The sequence below is a fragment of the Schistocerca cancellata genome, chromosome 3 (genome assembly GCF_023864275.1).
Source record: "Schistocerca cancellata isolate TAMUIC-IGC-003103 chromosome 3, iqSchCanc2.1, whole genome shotgun sequence".
Lineage (NCBI taxonomy): Eukaryota > Metazoa > Arthropoda > Insecta > Orthoptera > Acrididae > Schistocerca > Schistocerca cancellata.
Window position 1 is genome coordinate 480,886,198 of NC_064628.1, and position 17,094 is coordinate 480,903,291.

The window sequence follows — 17,094 nt, forward strand, 5'->3', positions numbered from 1 at the left end:
ATCCCTGTCAGAGGTATTTTCTGTTACTGACAATCATGTTATAGGACAGATACGAACGCACTATTATTCCTGAACTGTAATTGGATGTGAACAGCGGGAGCTATACACCTCCAGAAAGCTATATCGTGCATTTCTTTAGTGCGGACGGAAATAGTTTTATCAACAAAAAAAGTTGGTCATGGTAGTGATAGAAAATTTGCATGTGGATGCATGTCTGATGTTGGACATATATGTCCTGCATTGGAGTATTAAGACTGTTGCACTACACGTGAATAATATTTCGGAAATCAAATGGCTTTAATATTATAGCATTTTTAAGTGCAGAATCGTTTAGCCTTAGAAGTGCATGTGTTTATATTCTGCGATCATTTGTCTCTTGGCGATAACTTCTTAGTGCTGACCCAGACCCAAGAACAATACTTTTGAATTAATAGCACACTTGATTTACGTAAAATGTTTCAAACTCCATCCGTCTCGAGCTCCATCATGCATAAACCACACGTTTCTTCATAAGTGTCTGTTATGTCATCACAACGCTCTCATAGCTACTATACCCCAATAACAGCCGCTAACCTCCTCGAAAAGTGCGGCATCTGGTGAGATCTTGTGCACTTGGATGGCTGCTGTGAGTAAGATTGGTGTGGAGCAGTCTTTGCTAAACAGCAGTTATCGACTCAGCTCGCTCTCTTCCTTCATGAGACGTGGAATGTAGTGGATATAGTACCCTCCTACTTCGCGGTCAGCAGCAAATTAAATTGGTGACAGTATTGTAAAGATGGTTGACAAAGAGAATCTAGAAATATGAAAATCGGTACAGGACACTATCTGATATGCTACGGTATATACGCTCGACTGTTAACCATGAATGGACATACTGCATAGTCATCACTCTACATACGCTATCTAGTATATGGTACATGCAAAGTAGTGGGAGGGGGGGGGGTTAGCGATGATATAGAAATTGGTAAGCATGCTGCTGTGTCATTGGTCAGCATTGAAATTACGGAGAAACTGATAAAATTGCTCACACTACAAACTGCGGTGCTTTATACTGTATCTTGTTCCATATCGATGGTGTGTTTTCCATCCCATCCATCCACTGCTATGATATTGATTACCATATAATGATTGACTGGCACCACTTGTTTGAGATGGAGAGAATATTGGGGGATAGCTACCATCAAAACAGTGATCATGTACATGGTGGCAATATAAGGAATCAATGCTCTTGGTCTGTTCGAAATGGAACACCTAGATATCTGCTACCCTTTATTATCGATGAGATTAAATGTAGAGGTCATTGCCTTTAGGCAGCTGTTTGTAAACGCTCCACAACGCCACAAACTCTTCCAGTTTCCGTATCCTCCGATGTCTTCCACATTTTTGAAAATAAGAAACACTGGCTCTGTCTTTTATTTCAAGAATCCTGTGTGTTGTGGGAGCAGCATAGTTTACACCATGCGGTATCCAGCTTTCTGTGAGAGCCAATGGATCAAAATGTGTTAATGTGTGATTAGCATTTGGCACATACCTTGAAGTCATGGTGGAAAAACAAAATATATAGTGGTGTACAAAGCTGTAGTCATACACTGCTTGGATGTGTTACAGCAGAAAAAAACAAAGTGTCAAACTGCTTGTGAAAGAACTGCACAGGGACACTCTTACTATTGATAGTCTGTGGGATATACATTGAAAGCCTCTATGAGGGTGAAGATTTGTCTGATGTGATAGAAGAAGAAACAGGAGTCGATTTAGAAGAGATAGGGGATCCAGTATTAGAATCGGAATTTAAAAGAGCTTTGGAGGACTTACGGTCAAATAAGGCAGAAGGGATAGATAACAGTCCATCAGAATTTCTAAAATCATTGGGGGAAGTGGCAACAAAACGACTATTCACGTTGATTCTAAAATCATTGGGGGAAGTGGCAACAAAACGACTATTCACGTTGATGTGTAGAATATATGAATCTGGCGATATACCATCTGACTTTCGGAAAAGCATCATCCACACATTTCCGAAGACGGCAAGAGCTGACAAGTGCGAGAATTATCGCACAATCACCTTAACAGCTCATGCATCGAAGCTGCTTACAAGAATAATATACAGAAGAATGGAAAAGAAAATTGAGAATGCGCTAGGTGACGATCAGTTTGGCTTTAGGAAAAGTAAAGAGACGAGAGAGGCAATTCTGACGTTACGGCTAATAATGGAAGCAAGGCTAAAGAAAAATCAAGACACTTTCATAGGATTTGTCGACCTGGAAAAAGCATTCGACAATATAAAATGGTGCAAGCTGTTCGAGATTCTGAAAAAAGTAGGTATAAGCTATAGGGAGAGACGGGTCATATACAATATGTACAACAACCAAGAGGGAATAATAAGAGTGGACGATCAAGAACGAAGTGCTCGTATTAAGAAGGGTGTAAGAGAAGGCTGTAGCCTTTCGCCCCTACTCTTCAATCTGTACATCGAGGAAGCAATGATGGAAATAAAAGAAAGGATCAGGAGTGGAATTAAAATACAAGGTGAAAGGATATCAATGATACGATTCGCTGATGAAATTGCTATCCTGAGTGAAAGTGAAGAAGAATTAAATGATCTGCTGAACGGAATGAACAGTCTAATGAGTACACAGTATGGTTTGAGAGTAAATCGGAGAAAGACAAAGGTAATGAGAAGTAGTAGAAATGAGAACAGCGAGAAACTTAACATCAGGATTGATGGTCACGAAGTCAATGAAGTTAAGGAATTCTGCTACCTAGGCAGTAAAATAACCAATGACAGACGGAGGAAGGAGGACATCAAAAGCAGACTCGCTATGGCAAAAAAGGCATTTCTGCCCAAGAGAAGTCTACTAATATCAAATACCGGCCTTAATTTGAGGAAGAAATTTCTGAGGATGTACGTCTGGAGTACAGCATTGTATGTTAGTGAAACATGGACTGTGGGGAAACCGGAACAGAAGAGAATCGAAGCATTTGAGATGTGGTGCTATAGACGAATGTTGAAAATTAGGTGGACTGATAAGATAAGGAATGAGGAGGTTCTACGCAGAATCGGAGAGGAAAGGAATATGTGGAAAACACTGATAAGGAAAAGGGACAGGATGATAGGACATCTGCTAAGACATGAGGGAATGACTTCCATGGTACTAGAGGGAGCTGTAGAGGGCAAAAACTGTAGAGGAAGACAGAGATTGGAATACGTCAAGCAAATAATTGAGGACGTAGGTTGCAAGTGCTACTCTGAGATGAAGAGGTTAGCACAGGAAAGGAATTCGTGGCGGGCCGCATCAAACCAGTCAGTAGACTGATGACCAAAAAAAAAAAGGGATATGGTTCTCCTGCAGTATGGGAGATGAAACTTTGCACTGGCCTGTGCAGGTGACTTCGATCACTGGCCACCTGCTCCAAATGACCAACACTTGTAATATGATCGCCACATATGCTCGATGTCAGCATGCAGACAGTGATTGTTTTCGATGTATTGAAAGAGAGGGGCAATCTTATTGAGTTATCTACCAGGTGATGTTAGTGGAGTTTTTATAGTTCGTAGTTATTCTCTGTTGGATGCTACAAGATAATGAGGATAGAGAGAATGTTTGTGTGAGAGATACGAATGCACACTGAGAAATGCAGATCTCTTTCGGACTGCTGTACCTATATGTGGTTTGGAGATGCACCACAGTGCAATAGCAAAATCCTAATCCTTTTTCCATTTCCTGTGTGATATGGAGTCTTCACGATTTCCTGATAAGAAGCACTACTGTAAATAGGCGTACTAGCTTTTCTACTACCTGTGTTGCAGGAAAAAGCTTCGTTTGACGCTGGTCTCACACACTGTACACGATTAGCAACATGTTCACATTTCCGCCGAGTGGTCGAAACGCAGTCCTGTCGCATTAATTCAACTCACCCTGTTTCTCTGCAGGATGCAGAAGGTCTTAGATATAGTGCTCTCTGACTTCTTCTCAGTTCCAGCTTAAATTGGAACGGTGACATGGACAAAGCAGCAGGAAGGGCGGGACAGAGACTGAGCAACAGTTACAAGATGCAGAGGGACAGTTTACAACAACACTGGAGTTTGCTGTATGGGCTCCGTAGTAGATAGGTTCAAAAAAGCTGACTCGTTTCGAGATATGATACTGCCATGAGTATGATTCACCAGTGGCTGTAATCAATAAAATACATCTCCACAGGATTCAATGGAAGTATGTGATTGATTGGAGAGACTTGACTCCAAATTGCAGGCAGCATTTCTGCCAGAAAGCGTAAGACTATACATCCGAAAAGCTAGTGCATTGGTCATAGGATTTTGTACATTTCTTACAACTTCAAAGTAGAATTGCATTTTTAAGTAATTCCCCACATAGCATGCCATCTACTGTATGTGATCATTTTCAATCAATCATCACCATCCATCACCTTTGACGTCGTGGATACATCGCAGAACCTCTGTTACACTGTCTACATGGTATCGAGATAGAATGTGTCACAAATACTGTTTGTTAGCTTTGGGAATATCTAGCAGCAGCAAGGGGGAGTTGTAAATATCGGTTTAACACCACGTTCCTTAGCCGAATTACTTTCTAAATTCGGTGATAAGGGTGATTTTCTTACGATCTTACACCACTGGTGATGTGCATCAGCACTTTCAGTCAATTAATAACACACATTGCGATCACCATCTATATTCAGTGTCGTGGTATTTGTGAGGAAAACCACTTCATTCAGAAGCAATACCCTACCTGGATTTATAAAGCATGTCTAGTAGTTAACATGGATATCCTTAGTGATACACGTGTCTGCCTGTATAACTATGACGACTTTTTTACGCAGGGTGAGAGTAACATGGTAGTCGCGATAGTCTTTTTAACATCTGGTTGCGTATAAGGCAATTACGTCTCTCTTCCTACGAGACACTGGTACCTCTTGCAAAAAAAAAAACAAGTGAAGCACACCCATCCACTGTGGATTTTCGCTCAGTACTGTTTGGTGCCACCAGAACTCAGTTTCTGGCGAAATATTACACTTAGTAGGGGATGTGTGATAGATTCGCTGTGATCGGCAGTCTGTGTTGGGGTAAAGTTATTGTGGTCATTGTACCAACATGTGCAAAGAAAATGACTATGTCAGGTTGTAATGGAGGTATGAATTTGATGAGGGAGACTGCAATTTCAAAGCACTGATAGCCATAAGGGGGAAGAAGGATTTTACGTGGAAAATTATGTCCATTTATAAGAGGAATAATCTCGCAGAAGCAGCAGGCACAAAGAAAAATTTCAGCAGGCTGGCTAGTTGGTTCTTATTCACAGCTACAGGGGCAAGTCGTGGTGGTGGCTCCCTCTGGATAGCTGAACAGCGAACTAATACTCAGCATGCGTTGGGCTGACTTTACAATCGCGTGTGTTGCATGTATTCTCGGTGGAAAATTGAGCAATTCAGTATCAGTCACTGCCAAGTGTTGGCACTGAACGTATTGATAACATCCAAATTCTTACCACTTCTATCATCCCCAGATGACCTCCATGGCTAGAGATGGTGCACTCTGGCATACACTTGTGTCCATGGCTGCAGTTGTGGTCGAGGTTGCAGTTTTCACTGACATCTGAGCGTTGGTGGTGTATAAGGAGATTGGCGCTATGCGTATGAACATGGAGACATGAGTGCATGACATGTGTGAATGTTTCAGCGATCTCTGACATCTAGCCATGACAACTACTGCTATGGACTGGCTAGTGGTTTAAGTGTGTCATGTTTAGTTCCTCTCGATACATCGCAATGTACTCTATCTAGCAGAGGTATTTGTTGTCGCTATCTCTATCCTGTCACACAGTAGGCCCTTCCTTTTCCTTCCCGATATAATGGAGTGAACCCGTTTAGGAATTCTATAGTGCTTTAAAAATCCAGTCGCAATGTCAAATTCCCATGTGGTCAATTTATTGTTTTCAGTAGTTGTATTGCAAGCATGCATATCTCCAGCGCCTCCTGTGAATTTTTTAAGGACATAACATGCACCTGAGCTGAAATTTGAAATTTTCAGCTACCTCCAATGCAATTCAGCTACCACCAATAAAAGGCAAGGGGATAAATCCAATAGGGTTTGGAAACTGTGCAGTTGTGGGGTCGAATTCCACCAAATATACCAGTCCTAGCATCCACCAACAGGACGCAAGGAAGAAACTGGCAATACACAGACAGCATTGATTTAATTTATTAGTAAATCAATCTGGTAGAGAGAGGGAATATTTCCAAGACTTCCATGTAAACGCTGCTTCGTTTGTGGTTCAATCCAACCCTGACTGGTGGTGTGTGCTTGCCTGGCAGTAGCACGCAACAGAATGTGGTCGCTTGAGAGAGAGACATCATGCATTTCGACAAGAGTTTCTCAGGTACTAAATATGAAAGGGTTGCCACCACCTGTAGCTTTTGTCTGGGGATTAGCGCAACTTCTGACTGGCACGGCGGCAGCTGACATGACAGCAGTTGCAAGGCACCCAGCACATGCACGAACACACGAAGTGGCTGACACATGGTGCAGCCTGGGAGACGGAGCATCCTTCGCGAGTGAAAGATTTTTAAAATGTAACTACATGTGATGACTGTTTCATGACGATATTCCTTGTGTGTTCAGAATAAAAAAAGCGATCGATTTAATTACTTTTTTGATGTATTTTACATGACCTACATCTTCCCAAACAGAAGAGAATGATGAGCAAGAGAGAGCCAATCCCTGCAAACTGAATTTTATTAGCAAACAATATACCCTCCCCTATACAATTGAATTTCCTGTTGTTTGATACCCCTCCTCTCCAACACTGAACTGTCGATTTCCAAATGAGGGAGTGGAGGGGGAGGGCTCAGGGATTTCCTAGAGGGGTAGGTATGAAGTAATTTATCAACTTCGTTATATAATCAATCAAATTGGTAGAGAGGGAAGAAGCTATTCGAATAACTCAGGCCTGAAAGTGTACTTGTATCAGTGAGGTGGAGGTGGAGCATTGTAGATTCTCTGACAGGTGGGAGGAGGAGAAGGGAGAGAGGTGGGGAGATTAATTAATTAATTTGATGTCAATTTGATACAAAGCTTTGTATAACAATAGGTTAAGGACCTCTCAATCAAAAGTGAACAATAGGTTAAGGGCTGATATGAAGCAGAACAATACGTGTGCCTCTGAATATATTCTTTCGCCCTTATATAGGCAATCCACACTAACAAAGTGGAGTAGAACTAACTTTATCCCAGTACTGATGTCATATCTGCCAGTGCTAAGGGTACTAATTGCTCATAGCATAAAGTCAGTATTTTTCTTTGAAACTGCTTTTTACATATCGTGCAAGCACCCCGTCTGTTAAAGAGGCCTTTTTCCATTAGGTCTTTGGCAGATAATGTGAAAGTTAAACAGTTCAGTAGATTTACTCGAAACTGAAATCTAGCAAAGGGAGGGTGTGGGTTGGGGTTCACCAACTTGGGTCAAATTATCCAAATAGAAGTAACTAGGTGCCCCTTTAAAGTTCATGGAATATTTCGCCTGAGTGAGGCATAGGAAAAGGTGAAACGCTTTCTAAATATCTGTAAGGAAGCGATGGTTAATGTGCTGTGGCACAATGGTCAAGAGCACCGAGCAGCAATTCATCAGCTCGTGTTTGATTATCACTGCTTCCATTTTCTAATTTTTTCATTTTATTTTATTCCTTGCAATGTTAAGCTGTAAATTATAAAATTTAAATATATTTAAACTGTTCCATTTTATACAGAAAATTAATATATTCTCTTTGGTTATGATTACTACCACCTTATGTATAGAGTAGAGATGGGCAAAACTGTTCTTTTCAGAGATTGGATCAGAACTGTTCACTCCCTGAAATGAATTAGCTCTTTTTCATGACTCACCACTCATTTACAATAGAAAATAAATGGAAGGCACATTGCCCTTTAAACTTGGTTTATTCCAGTACTATACCTGTATTTTGATCTTATTTGATCCTATTTTGAAGTAACACAGATAATGAGTAAGAATTTTGTATTGTTTATTGAAATTTCCACGATATGACAAAGTTTTTGATTATTGATTTATTTTGCACTATCGTGGTTTTTTGGGTGATCGGAAAATGTTGTAACTTGAGATTTACATTAACAATATATTTGGCTATAACGTATTAAAATTTCATTAACCTCATACAAATAAATCGCAAGCCATATATTTTTAAAGTGAACGTTTCATTTCGAAGACGCCTAAAATCGCAAAATCCGTACCAGAATAAGAAAAAAATATATAAATTTGACTGTAAAACGAAAGTGCTGCATATAGCCTTACGCAGAATAAAACAAGGAAAATATTGGTGTATCACATTTTGCGATACGTTTATCGGTTCGCTCGTAATTAAAGCGTAAATTCGAGTGTCTATAATAAAAATCCTATAGTAAGAGGAGTCATCAGGAACCTAATCTAATCAGTTTAAACAAATAAAAATAAAATAAAAACAATTGATGTATACATAACATAATAATGTAATATACATAGCGGCATTACTACGAAGAACAATATCCAGTGGGGACGAACTCCGATGCAGAGGCGCTGAGTCGAGCAGGTCGAGCCGCGAGCTGTATTACTGCGTGAGCTGAGACCGCAGAGACCACAGTGACACCTGAGTCGCTTTGCTCGACGCTCTGGCTAGAGTCGAGACGGTGGGGCGAGCGTTGAGCGGGCGAGTTCCGAGGGAGGGGGTAGCGGTGAACTCACCCGCTCCGAGACAAATAGTTCGTTCCCTTGCGAGCGGGTTTTTGCAAGTAGTTCCTATGTTATCCGCTAGGTGGCTCTCTGTCCTGTTGCTCGCATCAACTGCCCAGAGGGCAGGACGTGCGACTGAAACGATCGCCAACAGAGTGCGATGCGAAGTTACGCTGCGCCAGACACTGCGCGGCAGACGACGCACAGAGACGCCACGGCATATGTGAAACACAAAATCCAATGGGGCACTGCACAATGCAGGCAGCCAAGGTAGAAGCAGGGCAGAGGCCGGCGCTGGCTGTGTTGTGTGGCGTGCACTGTGCTGTGACCAGCAGAGGCAGTGCTGATATGCTCCGTCTCTCTCTCTCTCTCTCTCTCTCTCTCTCTCTGCCGTGGGAAACGTTTGGAGCTACCGTTCTTTTTTTCTGAATCACTGATTGTTCACTCCTTTGAAAGATTGAACTCTATGAATTAGTTCAAGAGCGGATCCCCCATCTCTAGTATAGAGGCTGTAGGATGTCAAAAAAAGCGAGTACTTGGAAATTTAGTATGAAAGTGTATAGAAAGAGTTGGATCTGCAGGTGCGATGTTCGTAATGCTCATTTTTGCTTTCCATGCTAGTTATTTGTGAACAGTGATGCTTGGGGTACAGGAAGACTGACAGGACTGGGATATATTAATGCATTAATAAAAAAAAACAAAGTGGAAAGCGTGAAGATATAAACAACAAACTTGATGTTATTCCATTAGGTAAACCTAATATAGCAACAATAATAAGTCACAGCTATAACGATGACACAGTGAAATATTATTTTTATAATGTTGTACAACATTAGTACAGTTTTGCATCTGCTGCCACTGCCTACAGCTTTGGTTACAGTTTGTAAGAAAATGTTGTTTAACCCAATATTGGTTGTAGTTTTCCTGTTGCTATTTTTTAGGATTCGAGTTAAGAGGTTTAAGGTACTTATGACAATACTAGGTATCTGAGATGGCTGTCGCAATAGGAACAGTGAAATCTATCACTGTCACTGTTAAGGAAAAGGCAGCGATGTGAAAACAGCCTTTTACATCTATACAAAACATATCTCCAACTCATTTTGGTTACTTTTTTATTGATAAGGATTCCAGACATTAAATTTGAAGCTTGTACTCTACCTTAGAAGTATAGCAGATAACTGAGCTCCCTGCTTCAGTAGAAATGACTGTTATATCATAATACCATAATGATCAATGTGCAGCACGAGGGGCCAACATAGTGGTTGCTGGCCACCTGGCCATACTTTCCATATGCAGTGCTTTCATGGGGGTCTGCTGTGTATTGAGTTGTTCCACTGTGCAGGCAGTGCTATCATTTCAATGCAGAAGCCGTGACATTGTTGCTGTTCGAAGTGTGTAATACGTTCTTGGCTACTGCCCTGTACTCATATGTTATGTGAATGTGACACACTATAGGAAAGTGAAGTACTGGGCACATGTTTCGCTTTAAAAGAGATTGATATGGTAATGGGAATTATTTCTTTGTTTTCTGTATACTTCATGGCTAAGTGATATCTACCAAATACATAACCTGCAACCTATTACTTTGTTTGAAGTGGAATGTTATAGCCCTTTAGTTGTAATTAACAGTTTAACCCATCCCTAGGCACATCCACTGGTAGTGCGGGAGGCAATTCAGCATCACACTGGGGAGGTTAGCATCATCCTAGCTATCATCACTACAGGACTGCCACAACAATCCCTCATAAGACGCACCAACCTTTCATCCCATCTCTGCAACAATCTGCAACCAGCAGCATCACAGTCATAAGGCCATGGCCAGGGCTTGATTTACAGAGGGTGGCGACCCACCACCACCACCACCACCACTTATCTGTTTTCGACTTTTGATGTTTTTTGTTTTAAAACTTTTTTGTTGCCCTTCTAAGTTAAGATTCCATATTACGAAAAATATGAGAAATGGAACTTGTCAAGCTGGGGTCAATACGTTATTCTCAAGAGTACAGATAGATCAACCATAGGTATAGCCACAGAAGATAATCTGTGGTTATGTCAGACAAGCATGTCAATCCCGAAAAAGGGCAGCAAATTTTTCAGTTGTTGCTGAATGATTGACTATTCTGGCCTGGTAACATTGAAATAGAGTAGGTAATTATTTTGTAAGACATATGGAAATGTGTGTGATGTTCCATCTCTGACAATAATAGTATTCTAATTGACAACAAAAATAAATAGAAGTAGGAACAGAAAAATTAATTACTCCTCCTACAGATGTTTAGGACGGGTGGTAGGGACAGAGCATCGAGTGACATTATACTGAGTGCACTATCCGAAAATTACCTCGAGCAATTAAACAGAGAACCGATTCGTGGAGATAACATCTTCGACCTACTGATAACAAACAGACCCGAACTTTTCGACTCTGTAAGTGCAGAACAGGGAATCAGTGATCATAAGGCCGTTGCAGCATTCCTGAATATGGAAGTAAATAGGAATATAAAAAAGGGAGGAAGGTGTATCTGTTTAGCAAGGCAATTTCAGACTACCTAACAGATCAAAACCAAAATTTCTGTTCCGACACTGACAATGTTGAGTGTTTCACTCCAAGTTTAAACGCAGCCAAAACCTCTCAGACAAACAGAAGCTAAACGATGTCAAAGTTAGCGTAAGGAGGGCTATGCATGAAGCATTCAGTGAATTCGAAAGTAAAATTCTATGTACCGACTTGACAGATAATCCTAGGGAGTTCTGGTCTTACGTTAAATCAGTAAGTGGCTCGACACAGCATATCCAGACACTCCGGGATGATGATGGCATTGAAACAGAGGATGACACGCGTAAAGCTGAAATACTAAACACCTTTTTCCAAAGCTGTTTCACAGAGGAAGACCGCACTGCAGTTCCTTCTCTAAATCCTCGCACAAACGAAAAAATGGCTGACATCGAGATAAGTGTCCAAGGAATAGAAAAGCAACTGGAATCACTCAACAGATGAAAGTCCACTGGACCTGACGGGATACCAATTCGATTCTACACAGAGTACGCGAAAGAACTTGCCCCCCTTCTAACAGCCGTGTACGGCAAGTCTCTTGAGGAACGGAAGGTTCCAAATGATTGGAAAAGAGCACAGGTAGTCCCAGTCTTCAAGAAGGGTCGTCGAGCAGATGCGCAAAATTATAGACCTATATCTCTGACGTTGATCTGTTGTAGAATTGTAGAACATGTTTTTTGCTCGCGTATCATGTCGTTTCTGGAAACCCAGAATCTACTCTGTAGGAATCAACATGGATTCTGGAAACAGCGATCGTGTGAGACCCAACTCGCTTTATTTATTCACGAGACCCAGAAAATATTAGATACAGGTAGATGCTATTTTCCTTGACATCCGGAAGGAGTTCGATACAGTTCCGCACTGTCGCCTGATAAACAGAGTAAGAGCCTACGGAATATCAGACCAGCTGTGTGGCTGGATTGAAGAGTTTTTAGCAAACAGAACACAGCATGTTGTTATCAATGGAGAGACGTCTACAGACGTTAAAGTAACCTCTGGCGTTCCACAGGGGAGTGTTATGGGACCATTGTTTTTCACAATATATATAAATGACCTAGTAGATAGTGTCGGAAGTTCCATGCGGCTTTTCGCGGATGATGCTGTAGTATACAGAGAAGTTGCAGCATTAGAAAACTGTAGTGAAATGCAGGAAGATCTGCAGCAGATAGGCACTTGCTGCAGGGAGTGGCACCTGACCCTTAACATAGACAAATGTAATGTATTGCGAATACATAGAAAGAAGGATCCTTTATTGTATGATTATATGATAGCGGAACAAACACTGGTAGCAGTTACTTCTGTAAAATATCTGGCAGTATGCGTGCGGAACGATGTGAAGTAGAATGATCATATAAAATTAATTGTTGGTAAGGCGGGTACGAGGTTGAGATTAATTGGGAGAGTCCTTAGAAAATGTAGTCCATCAACAAAAGAGGTGGCTCACAAAACACTCGTTCGACCTATACTTGAGTATTGCTCATCACTGTGGGATCCGTACCAGATCGGGTTGACGGAGGAGATAGAGAACATCCAAAGAAGAGCGGCGCGTTTCGTCACAGGGTTATTTGGTAACCGTGATAGCGTTACGGAGATGTTTAGCAAACTCAAGTGGCAGACTCTGCAAGAGAGGCGCTCTGCATCGCGGTGTAGCTTGCTCGCCAGGTTTCGAGAGAGTGCGTTTCTGGATGAGGTATCGAATATATTGCTTCCCCCTACTTATACCTCCCAAGGAGTTCACGAATGTAAAATTAGAGAGATTCGAGCGCGCACGGAGGCTTTCCGACAGTCGTTCTTCCCGCGAACCATACGCGACTGGAACAGAAAAGGGAGGTAATGACAGTGTCACGCAAAGTACCCTCCGCCACACACCGTTGGGTGGCTTGCAGAGTATAAATGTAGATGTAGATGTAAATTATAAAGAAATCATTTCTCAATTATTTGTCTGTGAGTTTTAAAATAAATTTTCTAATGTCTCCTAACATCTGTTCTGCAATGCTCTTGTGCACAACAGCCAACTTACCTTGACTTACCATTGCAACTATGTGATCAGTAACATGCTAAAATATTTAAAAAGCAATGACGGACTAATTGCAACAATTACTGCCCTATTTTTAAACATAAAAATTGAATGATCAAGAGGGTCTTGGTCAACTAGCCTCATACGATGTAAAAAAAAAATTTAAAGAAACCAATGAAGTATAAGCGCTATTATATTTGTAATATATTATTTAAACACTGACAAACTTTACGCAGACTTTTAATTATTCCACAATGTCTATACTGAATAAACATGTTTCTGGCCACAAAATGATACGAATATTACTCTCAATATATGCATACACAAATCTGACAAAATCCCTCGAGTGCAGAAGCAACTAACAACTATGTGCAGCGAAAAAGCAAATTACCAGAAACCCTCAATTATTAGCAAAGTCTCCTCTGGCGCTACTAGCACGAACACAGCAGATTGCAACCTCTCATGTCGCACTGCTTCTCTCAACCGCACTACACACTGTGTCCGACCACTTCTGACTCCCCTCGACAATGGCTCGCTCGCTAATACACGTGATAATAATAGCTCAGACTCAAGAGTTTGTGTATGCATACAGCAGAATCATGGACATCCAACTTTCAGCATCAGCCAACATGGCCTTCCTATGTTGATACTGTGAACAGGTGAAAGCAAGGAGAAACTACAGCTACTATATTTCCCTAGGACATGCAGCTCCAATGTGTGACTTAATGGTGATGGCATTCTCCTGAGTAAAACACCTCAGAGGTAAAATAATCCACCTTTTGAACCTAGTCTCGCTGATTCTGACTATGTCCCATTTGTCGTTCTGCAATTTATGTTCCAAATGGAAGAGATTTTCAAGTTTCACTATCCAAATATTATGTGCTGCAGTATACGATGTTTTCTTCAAGTTGTTCCAATTTCCTGTGTGTTTATTTTGTTGTTTAATTTGTTTAGTCAATTATCTGCCTACTCACCTTCCCCAGAATCCATGAGGCAGACTGACATTTCAGTATGAAATTACGAATCTCCGTCTCTGTTTGCCTAGAGTATGCTTGTTTTAAAGTTTGACATTTTCGCTCAGTGAAGGTTTGGACCATATCTTCTCACAATGGGCCAGTTTAGTTTAAGAAGAAGTGAAGGATCATATAAGAATTAGTAGAGATTTGGATGGATGAGGGTTTCAGGCCATGGTCTCCTCAGAATACACAGTCCACAATGGTGATGCGCATTGGTGCTGGATGGTCCAGACCACAGCTAATGAGTTGCTAGCTGCAGTGGCCAGCCTGGGAGGTGGGGCACCAGTTGGTGTGGATGGCAGGGCAAGAGGAATGGAGACGCTGTGCTAACAATCGCGAAAGCGTTACGGAGATGATAGATAAACTCCAGTGGAAGACTCTGCAGGAGAGACGCTCAGTAGCTCGGTACAGGCTTTTGTCAAAGTTTCGAGAACATACCTTCACTGAAGAGTCAAGCAGTATATTGCTCCCTCCTACGTATATCTCGCGAAGAGACCATGAGGATAAAATCAGAGAGATTAGAGCCCACACAGAGGCATACCGACAATCCTTCTTTCCACGAACAATACGAGACTGGAATAGAAGGGAGAACCGATAGAAGTACTCAAGGTACCCTCCGCCACACACCGTCAGGTGGCTTGCGGAGTATGGATGTAGATGTAGATGTAGATCACATCACAGCACCATTACACCTTTGGGAGCCACTTCAGATGGATAGTTGTTGCAGCTGCTACATGAGTTGCTGGCACACTCCTTGCTACCTTGTAGCAACCCCAATTTAAATAGTAGACATATTTTTTCTGGTTATCGTTTTTGTGATCAACTGTATGTGTCTATTTCCTGAGTGTTAGCTGTCATGATATACCGCAATTATTTTCCGTTTTTTCTGCCTGATCAATGTAAGTTTCCTAGTCGTCACTGCCCATACCGCAAATTTCTACTTCAACTTTTTTTGCTATAATCATGATTATAAGTGTTTCTACATTAAATATTTAATTTTTATTTCTTAATCTCGCGTCCAGGCCAATTCAGCATTGGAGCAGTGACATTTTCTAAGTCCAGTGTGACGTCATAGGTGTACTAAAAACTTTTTTGATCGCTACTCTTTTTTATTTAACCATTGTATAAGACTTCCTACGATACCAATTTGGACATATCTGATTGGTTTTCAATGACCACATGACTAGTAGTTGAGCTAGTTCATTCTTGAAGTACTATTTTTCTGTCTGACCAACGTAACTGTTGTAATTCTTTTCGGAAATGGGGATTTTTTCTGTCTGACCTTTAGTGTGAATGTAATTCCTTTCAGATATTTTCTCTGCCGCCATTTTTTTTTTTTTTGCACAACAGACTTGTGATATCTTACCTCATCATCTTTTCTCTGTCTCTATTTTGTAATATCATGTGAAAAGGGAGCGCGTAGGGGTGGGGGAGGGGGATGAGGGTTACCTTGACCTTGACAGCGCATTTGCATAAAATTTGCAATATTGCAAAAATGGACTGGGACATAAATTGCTCCATTACTCAGGCAGTTCGTAATGTTTTTTGTTGTTGCAGCTTCCAAAATATAGACATAAGATTAATAGGCCTCTAATTCTCAATGTTCTTGTTAGCACCTTTTTTGAAGAGGAGAATGACTTGTGCATTTTTCCTGAGTCTGGACTCCTCTCTTCTTTGGGACATTTAGTTAATAAAATTAGGAGTGCTTCTTCTTCTCTCCCCCAATTTCAAGCATCTCGCACATGATCTGATCTCCTGGCGCCTTACAATTCTTGAGGTGTTCCAGTTTTCCGATTCCACACTCATAACAAACCTTCATGATTCATCATGCAGGCTTCGGCTGGAAAGCGATTACTGCGGAGCTTCTAATGAAAGCCATCCACAGTTTTTATAATTTCTTCTCTTTCAGTAACAACTTCACCGCTTTTTCGAATTTTGTGGACGATAAGCTTCACTTTTGATTGACAGGAACGAAGGGCTCTCCTGTCCACAATGATTTTGTCGGTCTCCTTCGATGTGTTTTGTGTTTTTGGTTCACTGATCTCTTCTGATCGCCTCCTTTACGTTTTGGTTGAGGTCCCTGTATTTGGGTGCGTTTCCATCGGTATTTCGCCTTTCTTGTTCTGTATCGAGGGTGAATCTCGGATTTTTCCGTTTTTGGAGTGAAATGACCTTCTTTACTACTTTTTGAATACTGCTGGCAATTTTTGTTAAATGCTAGTTTAGTTCCATTCCTCTTCACTTTTCTGTTGGTTGTTAAAGGAATTCATTGCCATTTACCCTCTGGTGTTTCGTTGAAAGCCCAAAATTTCCCATGTAGGAATAGTCTTCTGTGACTTCACTCCTATCATGGCTAAAATCGCTCAGTATTAAGGTAAATGTGATGGTTTCTGAATTTTTTCTGTTTCCAGATCTTCATAGAACTGTTTTAGTCCTTCATCGGTTGCTATGTAAGTAGGTGCATTGGCACAGATGACTTGAAGGATAACCTTAGCTTCAACTCAAGGATGATGTAGATAGATCATTCTGTCTGAAATGAATGTAGTATTTGTGATAAAGTGTCCGCTCCAGTCGTAAATTAATGGAGGCACGCCGCCAATATACGAATTTACGTCCATGTTATTCTGAAATAAGAGGTGCCCAGACTTGAGAGCAGTAGTCGTTTCGCTTTTGAACCTCCTCTCACTGATTCCGACTATACACCATTTGATGCTCTACAGTTCATGTTCCAAACGGATGAGGTGGTCAAGTACCGTGGTGAGAATATTATATACTGTA